General features: G+C 37.2%; 1 protein-coding gene across 1 annotated transcript in view; it reads right to left on the bottom strand.

The window, feature by feature from the left end:
- LOC108748426 overlaps positions 1-1,429 on the bottom strand; it is a 177,616-nt gene extending 176,187 nt beyond the window's left edge. The window contains exon 1 of the mRNA XM_018486601.1: positions 1,206-1,429. The gene's annotated coding sequence lies outside the window, so the exon portion shown is untranslated. The remainder of the gene's footprint in view (positions 1-1,205) is intronic.
- Positions 1,430-9,901: the final 8,472 nt, after the last annotated feature.

The following is a 9,901-nucleotide window of genomic DNA, read 5'->3' as shown; positions in this document are numbered from 1 at the left end:
CTGTAGTTGGTCAATTTTTAATGCTCTTAAAACTTAAAGCTTAGATGATGACTTATATTCTAGAAAGCCTATAATAAATGTAAGTTCTTCCGAGATGTCGAGTTTATTATGTTTCATCTAGTGACATTGTACACGTTTTTCTGATATTGGAATATTTGTACCAATAGTATCTTGCCACAACGATGTTCATCGAAAAAATACACTTCCCGAATCGTAAACAACCGATTTTCATTCCAAAACTATTTTCCCACACGTCGCGTGCACCGTTTTTCTGCGGAGATTCGCTGAGGTTGACGTTGCCGAACAAATGAATTCCGCTGCAAGCATCCACCTCAAACATGCGCGTACAAGTTTGCAGTTTCTCTATTTGCATTTACAAACAAAATCCTTTCCATCACACAAATTCATCTGGCTTGAAGTAGCAAGAGTAAATTAAAGAGCATAGTCGTGCGATTAATTAGATACAGAAGAGTGCTCTTCGTTACATAAAATCGTGTCCTGAAAAAGTTACGATTGATGATTGCTTCTATAATCGTAATTAAAAATATTCAACAAATTTAAATCCAATCTTTTCGAAAAAAAAAAGAAAAAAAAACTTGTTTTTTTTTATTTTTTATTTTATTTTAAGACGAATTTCTCTATTAATCTATTTCACAGAGCGTATAGAATCTTGGCGAGTTTCCTTATCAGGGTAGATTGAAGGGTAGAATGTTTCGTGTAACTTCTTTCTACTTTCGACAGGTCGTTCGACCGGTCGATGCTCTTCGATATTTTTCGTTACGAACAATGATGATCGCCACGAAGGCGATTCTATGGCGCTCTATGAAGGCGCGTGATTTTGTGTCGAGGGAACGCAGTTTACGAAGTAATAGACGCATGCCAAGAGAACGCCCGACTTATGAGAGGGGGAACTAATTGTTAATTATGTCTGACGGTAGATACACACATGGTTGACAGGGGTGGAAAAGGAACCCCGACGCACGGAGGCCAACGCGTCCTGAATATAGGCACGCCGCAAGCGACACACACACACACACACACACACACACACACACACACACACACACACACACACATGCGCGCGTGTTGCTGCCGTGAGTTAGGATGTGCGAGGGTGGCTATATGAGAGGGGAAAAGCGCGAGATGGTTGGGAAGAAAAGCTCTAATTCGACAAAGCTTCGTTATTACGTGGCGTTTGTTCTTACCTCAGAGCTGCTCGTTCCTTCGACGTTTACGAGTGTGAGATGAGGATCGATGCCGCGGGACGAACACCGAGGAATAGCGAGAAACGAGAACAGTCGGCAAAGAGACGGAGAAAAGCGTCGTTTAATAAAATGACGCTGCCGTCGCGTTATGTCGCTCCAACGCGATGCGGTCGTTTCCCAAGAGCCACTTTAACCGAAATTATCTGATCCTGACGGCGGTGAGATTGATCCTTGGGACTTAATCGGCGTGACATATACAGCACTGATTATGAATACGTGGCATTACGAGTGTTGGGAGTCGAGATGCATAGTGAAGATACTTGGATTTAGATGAAAATCGCGATTCCCTTATATTTTCGAGCGAGGATGCAACGTTGGCAGCGACGCAGCAAAATTAATATTAGTCAAAGCGCACAGTGGCGAAGAACGGTGGTTTATAGCTAGACAAATAAATGCGAAAGGCTAATTTAACATTTTGCAGTCGACAATTTCGATATAAGCAATATTAAGCAAGTTAACGTGTTTTGCAATCTAATGGTCGGAGGTAGTAATTGAAATTTTATTACGGTTAAAATTACACTTGTGTAATTTATTTGTTTTCAATTAATCTTGTGTGAACTACTGAAAAGAGAGAGAGAGAGAGAGAGAGAGAGAGAGAGAGAAGAAATTATGAAGAAATGCAAGGATAGAAAGAATTATGTTGGGTAAAAATTTTAAGGATAACAACCCTATTATATTTTAATGCTTTCAAAATAACTATTAAATATACGCGATTAAATTTGTGACATTATCTAACTTTTAATTTTGTTATCGGAAAATCATTACGCTCTCACGTTTATCAGAGTTTTAATTATCATACTCCCTCTTACGAAAAAAGATCGTTAAACTATCTTGTGTAGCAAAATGAAAGATGGTACTTTACTGTGCGCTAGTTAACGACGGCCGCAAATAATATCAGCACGTTTCATGCATGCTAAATTAATGGAACGAGGCCATCTCTCCTAAAAATGCTCCACTAAATAACCGCTATGACCTGACATTGTCAACAGAATTTTGTTTTTATTTTCGGAACATTAGAGAACAGTTCGTCTATGTGGCTACAAAAATACGTGCTATCTCCGTCACGAGCGACAATATCGATTGCCAATATTATCAGGATGACACGCGGTAAAAGCATAACGGCGCGTTGCTCCATTTTAATAGAATAAATGATGGAAAACACACAATTAACAATAAAAAAGTTGCGATAATAATTTAGAATTATTTAAATTAAATTTTCGTTTTATTACACAATTGTTTTTTATTATTCAAACGATTCAACACGGGTTGCTCACTTAATTTCTAACAAAATTTTTTGTTCTCATAGCTCAATTCGACTGTAACATTGATTTATTTTATGTGACAAGTTCTCGCATCTGCGAACGCGTGCGTAACGCGTAATATTTAATAACAGTTCTCGAATGATAACTTATTCGTCGTCTTTGACAGATGAATTAGTTCAGATTTTCTTAATTAAACATCCACTCGTAACGTCGGCCGCTGCGAAGAACCCTCTCGTTACTTTCCTTGCTTTCAAGTATTCTTTATTTTGACGTCCCCGCGGAAAATTCAGATTACGAAGTTAGCTCGCGCCGGCCGACGAAGAGGAAGAAGAAGCCACTCAGCTGCTCCGGGAAAGAAAGGAGGACACGCCACCTCCGCAAGCAGCGATTCGCGTGACTTCCGACCGGCGGGAGAGACGCACTCGAGCAGCTTGAGGAAAACTTTTGCATCTTCGCGATCCAATTCTCCTTTTCTTTTTCTTTCTTTCTTTCTTTCTCTCCTCTCCCCCTCCCTATCTTTTGCGAGGTGGTAGTCAGTCATTCGGTCCCGTCTCATTAATTCTTTCCTGTCTTCCGGGAAAGTTGTATCTCGGATGTTTCTTACCCTTCTCTTAAAACTGCCGGTCGACTCTCTCTCTCTCTCTCTCTCTCTCTCTCTCGCTCTCGCTCTCTCTCTCGCTCTCGCTCTCGCTCTCTTTCTCTTTCTCCCTCCCACCTCTCTCATTTTTCATTCACCGCCGCTTGGAGAAAAGTGCACTTTAGCTGTGTCACCTGTAGACAAAGATACAAAGGAATATGCCGTGCATTTGCGAATATCACGTAGCCTGGCCACTGGAATATTTCATATGCCGTGAGTGCATGTCGTTGCTCTTAGGTCCGTATTTATAACCCACGACGCTTAGACCGAAAACACGCGCGCGTCCTGTTTTATATATGGACAAATCCACGTCGAATCTACATTGCCGAATGTCTCTTTTGCCATCCGCGGCATCTCGGGTGTTTATACTCAGACGCGAAACGCCGTCACGGCTCGGGATGATCGCATGGAACGAGACAGGCAGGCAGATGGGAAACTCTCAAGTTTCGTCGAAACCCACCTCGTTAAGATAATTAAACTGCTAACTTACTTTCGATATTATCATCAAGTTGTACGGTAATAATACGGTAATTTCTCGTGTGTGAAACGTGTGTGCGCGAACGAACGTTTCGCCTCCTGGATAAGATCGATCAACAGATACGTACACAATACGGGGTTTACAATGGAAGTCGTAGGGTCTTAAGTCGTAGAAAATTGATTAATCATAGTCGATTATTCATATTTGACTGTGATTTGTTAATTTTTTTACGACTTAAGACCGCTACAATTTTTATTGTAGATCCCGCGTAATCCAAGTCATGTTAAGTGTTTAAATTTGAAGGAGTAAAATGTATAAGCTTTAAGCTTTAAGCCTTAAATAAAAAATTAACCAATCATTGATTATTCTCTTCACATTCAATTATGATTAGTCAGTTTCTTATGATTTAAGACTTAAATTTGAAGTATAAATTTTACGCCTTAAAATTTCATTTTAACGCCACTTTAGTTATGCAAAAAATAATACGATATTTAGTACGCAAAGCTCCCCAAAGGTAGAAGAAATTCTGAAGGAAGTGTTTCCGCACATATGTATGTTTACTGAAATCGTTTTACTGAGAATTGAATTTAATTTCTATTCGATATCTCTGCCCTACCCCTCATTTCGTCCGGTTACGTTCTGTAAAAGCATTCTTTTACGTTGTCACCCGAAAGAAGAGACGTTTAGCGATTTGCCTTTCGACGTTTCCCTCCCTCGTTTCAACCTCGTGGGTAATTGTTCAGAAAGCTATGCGTCTGGGTTTTAAGTAAATGGGGAAAGGAGGGAGGTAAGACGGAGAGGCCATTCCGTCACGAACTCCGAAAGTAATTTATAGAAAATGGACATTGTCGGGGAGGCGAAAATAAAGCTTCCGTTCGATTAAGGCCTCGAGATGAATGCCATCGAACTCTTGCATTCATCCGATTAATTTATATACCTACGTTCATGTATACATTAAACAAATGGCAAAAGTAAAGCTCGCATCGTATAAAATTGTACGTTCTCTTTTTCAAGCGGTGCAATAATTATTACGGACAAATTTTTACCTGAATGAAATATTTTCTATCAAAGTTTTTCATTTTTTTATATGAGGTGAAATTTTTGTATAGAAATAGAATATGCATGCTAGCAACAAGGTAGAAAATTTATCATTCATGAGCATTTTTTTAGTAAGTTTCAAAATTTGAAATTATCCAGCTCTCTTAAAATAATAAATAAAAAAATATAAGTATATATGAAGACAAAAATAGTACAATATTTAGCATGCAAATATAGTCTTTACTAAGTCTAAATTATTGGTGTCCAATTTTTTATTGATTAATATATATATTATATATTTTATTGATTAACGTAGTTACATTAAAAATCAAAAATACAATTTCTAAAATACATATCTAAATATATTTGTATAGGCTGTAATTAACAAATAAAAATTTAGTGAATGACATTAATTATTTATCTTTGAATATAAGGATAAGAGATAATAATAGTGTATATTTCTTTTCTAAATAATAATAACTTTTTTAAATAACAGGCAAAGCCTAATAAAGTTCTACGTTCTTCTCCTTCTCTCTCTCTCTCTCTCTCTCTCTCTCTCTCTCTCTCTCACTCGCTCCTTTATTAATGTAGTTTTAACATTAGAAACTATTATTTGTAGAATCTGGAATGCGGGCTATTTATACGTGAGATACATTCTGTCAAAGTTTGTCACTATAAACTGGATGATGGGTCACTTTATCGAATTTTAGACGGATAATGGATCGATCATCGGTCACGTTGCCAAATTCATCTCGAGCGTATTGTAGAATAGGCGCTGAATTATCGATACACTTTGAGACATGCTCCGCTGCATTTTGCAATACATTCTCGATACAATGCCCGCGTATGATCGATGTTCCGGTATGTATGCGCGCGAGATTGCATTGCTGATAAACTAGGATAATATGCAATGTTTGTCCTTCCGCGAGCGCGCGATATTACTTCATTTTCCTTGTAATATACCGCATAAAATTTCTCCGAAATCTCGTGTTATTAAACGGAGCAACGTATACGCCAAAAATTCTTAGATATATTTCGCATTAAGTTAACATTGTTTTCATTTTTCGTTGAAATATTGCTTATAAAGTATGTAATTTTATATCGAGAAAGCGGATTTTCAAAGTCAATAAGGTATTCCGAATCGAATACTTTCAAAAATTCGTTGTTACCTAAATTCGTTGTTCTGCGCGACATCACTACCAACTCCTCTCAAGTGTATATACTCCGATCGATATATCGGCTTTCGTGTCAGGGCATCTAAATATTTTCTCACGGGGACTACACTTCATATCGAGACATGTACGAACTTCCGGGGAAACTGGTTCACACGACAAAACTCCAGGCGCGAGCACTTTCGCTATCTTCTCTGTGTTGTTGATTTTTCAAGCTTAAGCACGTCGCTTTAAATCGTATACATTATCACGAAGTTGACTCGCAATGAAAACGGCGTTATACGTTATTATGCGTTGAATGCGAATAGCTGAGCGATCATTTTTTCTTGATGTAATTGATTTTACTTATTGACGTTGGAAAAATGAAATTTATATAAAGAATTGCCGTAAAAAATATTACGAGTATTTTTGAATTTTTCTATTTCTGATAATATGGAAGTTATCTATTTTTATTAGAATATTTATCCAAATATAATTTTCATTTTCGATTAAATGTTTTACTTTACTTGGGAGATCAGCGAGGTAGACGGATATATCGCTTCCGCCGGATCTTTGATGCATTCTCTTAAAAGCACCAAATCAATGTTTTCCATTATTCACAGAATCGATAGTTTACGCTTTACGCAAGAGAAAGAGATTGAGAAAGAGAGAAATAATGGGAGAGAGCGTAATGGGTTTTATGCACGATCAGAAAAAAATTCTTTTTGGTATGTACTTTCTAGTTAATTAATTGGATATTTTGGACCATATCGATGTATCAAATTAAACATTTTTTTTTTACTTACTTATAATTGTAGATGTTACCACAATTGGCTGCCTCATAAATCCTTCCCTTCTCCAATCCATGAACGCTTTTCCATTTCCCACATTTTTCATTTTCCCCCTTTTCCCCGTATCCTTTCTCGTCTTCTTCCTTTTCTTCTTCTTCTTCTTCTTCTTCTCCTTCTTCTTCTACTTCGCCAAGGGGACAAAGTCAATGTCAATGGCTCCTTCACCCTACAGTTTTTTCTCCCTACCTTTCAGAATCTCCTTTCACCTCCCTGCCCCGTCACGATCATCTCTTCACCTTTCCATAAGATTCCAGGATTATGACGAAAATCTGACGAGCGCAAAGGTGGTTTCCGTCAGACGCATTTCGCATTTTTCAGGAACGCATTTTTCCGCTTCGCCAAACCGTAACTCTTGCGACTGGATAGCTTCAAAAATCGCTTTTCCACCTTTGTTACGCGAGTGACTTTAGTAGAGAGTCGAATTTACACATAAATTAAATAAAGAGAACGTTTTAAAAATATTATTTCAAATAAACAATCAAGTTACAGTTTTAAAAACATCCGATTTTGCTTAAGTGAAATATAATCAATATGACCATTATATAAAATAGTTTGGATTCACGGTATCTAATTTTAGTGTTTTTTTATTTATTTTGTATCTGTTATTAAATTATTCTTTATTTTTTTTTTTTTCAATGAAAGAGTGCGCTTTACGTTAAATTGTTCACCGAGTTTCTAAAACACTGTTTCGAGAGGATTAACATAGCTCGAACTTCCTGATTGATTAAAGCTATATCGCCCACGTCTTTTCCAAGGTGGAAATCGCTTGTAAATGACGGACGTTTTTCCAGAACAAAAGGGAATCAATATCAATCGCACAATTGTTTGGAATGACGGGCGAGTGAGCAGGGCAACGGGGAAGCGAACGGTTCAAACTTCATGTCCCAATGCGTCGATAGTCCGGTCTACGGTTTTCCACTTTCGACCAGGTACGATCGGGAATTCTTCGGAGACTCCAATTCACCGTTGCGAGTGGCCGTCTACGTTGCACCGACGCTGTTCCTGCAATTGAAAAAGTTTGTTCAGCGAATTAACAATGGCCGACGTACGACGGTAAGTAAATGCTGAGTATATCTCGGAATGAACAAAGCTTCAACGAGGCGATATTCTCGGTCCTGAGAGACGCGTCCTTCTTTATTTTTTCCCCTCCTTCCCCTACCCCCCCTCTCTCTCTCTCTCTCTCTCTCTCTCTCTCTTTGTCGCCCTGGCTTTGTCTCGTCGCGTTTTCCTCTCGCTACTTGCACGAATAGCAGCAACTTTAAATGATTCCACGACACATTATGAAAGGAACGTGCCGCACATTCGCAGAGAGATAAAAGTTCTTTGCTGCGCTTCTCTATGATCGCACGTCTCGGTCCGACTTCTTCCTTCGTTCGCTCGCACCTCCTTTGTTCGCATTATCTAATTGCCTTCGCCTTTATGTTCGTAATTTTGCGCGATCTCATTATCACGATTAGCATATTATCGGTATAGCATTGTATTCGTTATTTCGCACACGTTTCGTCTCGTGCGCCACTAAGGGGTACCTACAAATTTTATACAAATGTATATAATCAAAACACGATTTAAAGTATTTCACGCGTGGGGATATATCGCGTTAAGCATAGCTCTGATGCTGAAAACGGTCTTTACCGTAAAATTTCGGAAAACAGCACACTGCGAAATAATACATTTCACAATTCTGATCTTAATAACGATATCGGTTTTTTTTTTGTTATGACGTAAATATAACAACGTCGTGCAAAAAATACTTGTAATACGCGCAGTATACGTAAATAAAGAGTACACAGCAAGCCCAGCGTGGATCACGCAGAACGTGCACATCGAAGTATATGTATTTTGCTTTATTTTTCTACATCCCGGTTTGCATTTTATCGATTCGTATGTTGAACGCCATTGCGCTTTTTAGTAGTATATCACGGAGAAAAATCTACCACATTTCTATCCTTCTTCTCTTTTAAAAAAATGATTACATCCACATATCGCATTTGCTCGATATTTATTTTGATCTGCGCGAAAAATTAGCATTTTAGCATTTCTAATTACAAATAGGGAAAAGTAAAAGTTAATGTCTGAAGAGGGCTCAATCCGGTAGCCGAAACTTGTAATTTATTTGTGCTTAAACTGAGCTTTTATTATTTTTTATTTTTTATTATATATATTTTCTTAAATTTTACTCTTCTCTATTTGTAATTTGTTCTTTTAATTGTGTGACCTTTTTAAAGAATGTGTTAACTCTTATGTTACTTTACCCTTTATTTATTTTGTTTTAGGAAGAGTCCTTCGATCTGTTAAATATTTCTAATTACAAGTTTTATTTTACAAATGAACAGAATAATTAATTAATTAAAAAAAACAATTTTGATGCTGTAAATTGGAAGCTGTGCTTTATTTCTCATTTCATCAATGGCGATCAAAAATCGAGAGGATTATAAAATACAAAAATCGAAGGGATTATAAAGTAATAATGAAAAGTATTTTTATTGCGCTTTCAAAGGAGATATTATTTATGCATAAAAATTCGATTCAGGAATGTAGAATTTGTACTATTAGAAAAGATTAGCATAGAAATTTTATTGAAAAAGAAATATTTTTTCTACAAAATAGAAAAAAAAGGGACTCGCCTAGTATGCAAAATAATGAAAACAAACGAGAAATTTTCTAGATTGAGAACTTCGGGCTGCAGGTATTTCAATCTTTGACAAACAAACCGAACAAGACGCATCTGCAACTCGTTTAGCGTAGCGCAGCACGTTATTCTGTTATTCCCTCGTAATTTAAAATACAAACCGCTTGTATATCATCTTAATCGGACGTGAGAGCGGGCAGAGATTATGCGGATAAATATACTAATAAGCGTAGGTACGGTTCATCTTTGTACCAGGTCGGGGTGAATTACGCTGTACTATATATCGTTATGCAACGATAGGGGGATGCTATAAATCATGAGACGCACTTTCGGAACGATCGACAAGAATCGAGGCACAACGGGATAGTAAAACGGTACAGAAAACGTGAAATATATGATATTTCTATTGAAGCGATATGCAAAGTATTATATAAACGAGTTGCATATCCTACGTTTTAAATTTGTAAATTTAATGTATATTATATTGTAGGTACACATTTTGTTTAATTGAAATTTGTTTCGTATTTAAATGTATTGTTTTTTTTCCCCCCCCCGAAAACCATCGCATTTATTAAAGCTATATAAATCCA

Source organism: Trachymyrmex septentrionalis, unplaced genomic scaffold (genome assembly GCF_001594115.1).
Source record: "Trachymyrmex septentrionalis isolate Tsep2-gDNA-1 unplaced genomic scaffold, Tsep1.0 scaffold22, whole genome shotgun sequence".
Lineage (NCBI taxonomy): Eukaryota > Metazoa > Arthropoda > Insecta > Hymenoptera > Formicidae > Trachymyrmex > Trachymyrmex septentrionalis.
This window is presented reverse-complemented; position numbering and strand designations above follow the sequence as displayed.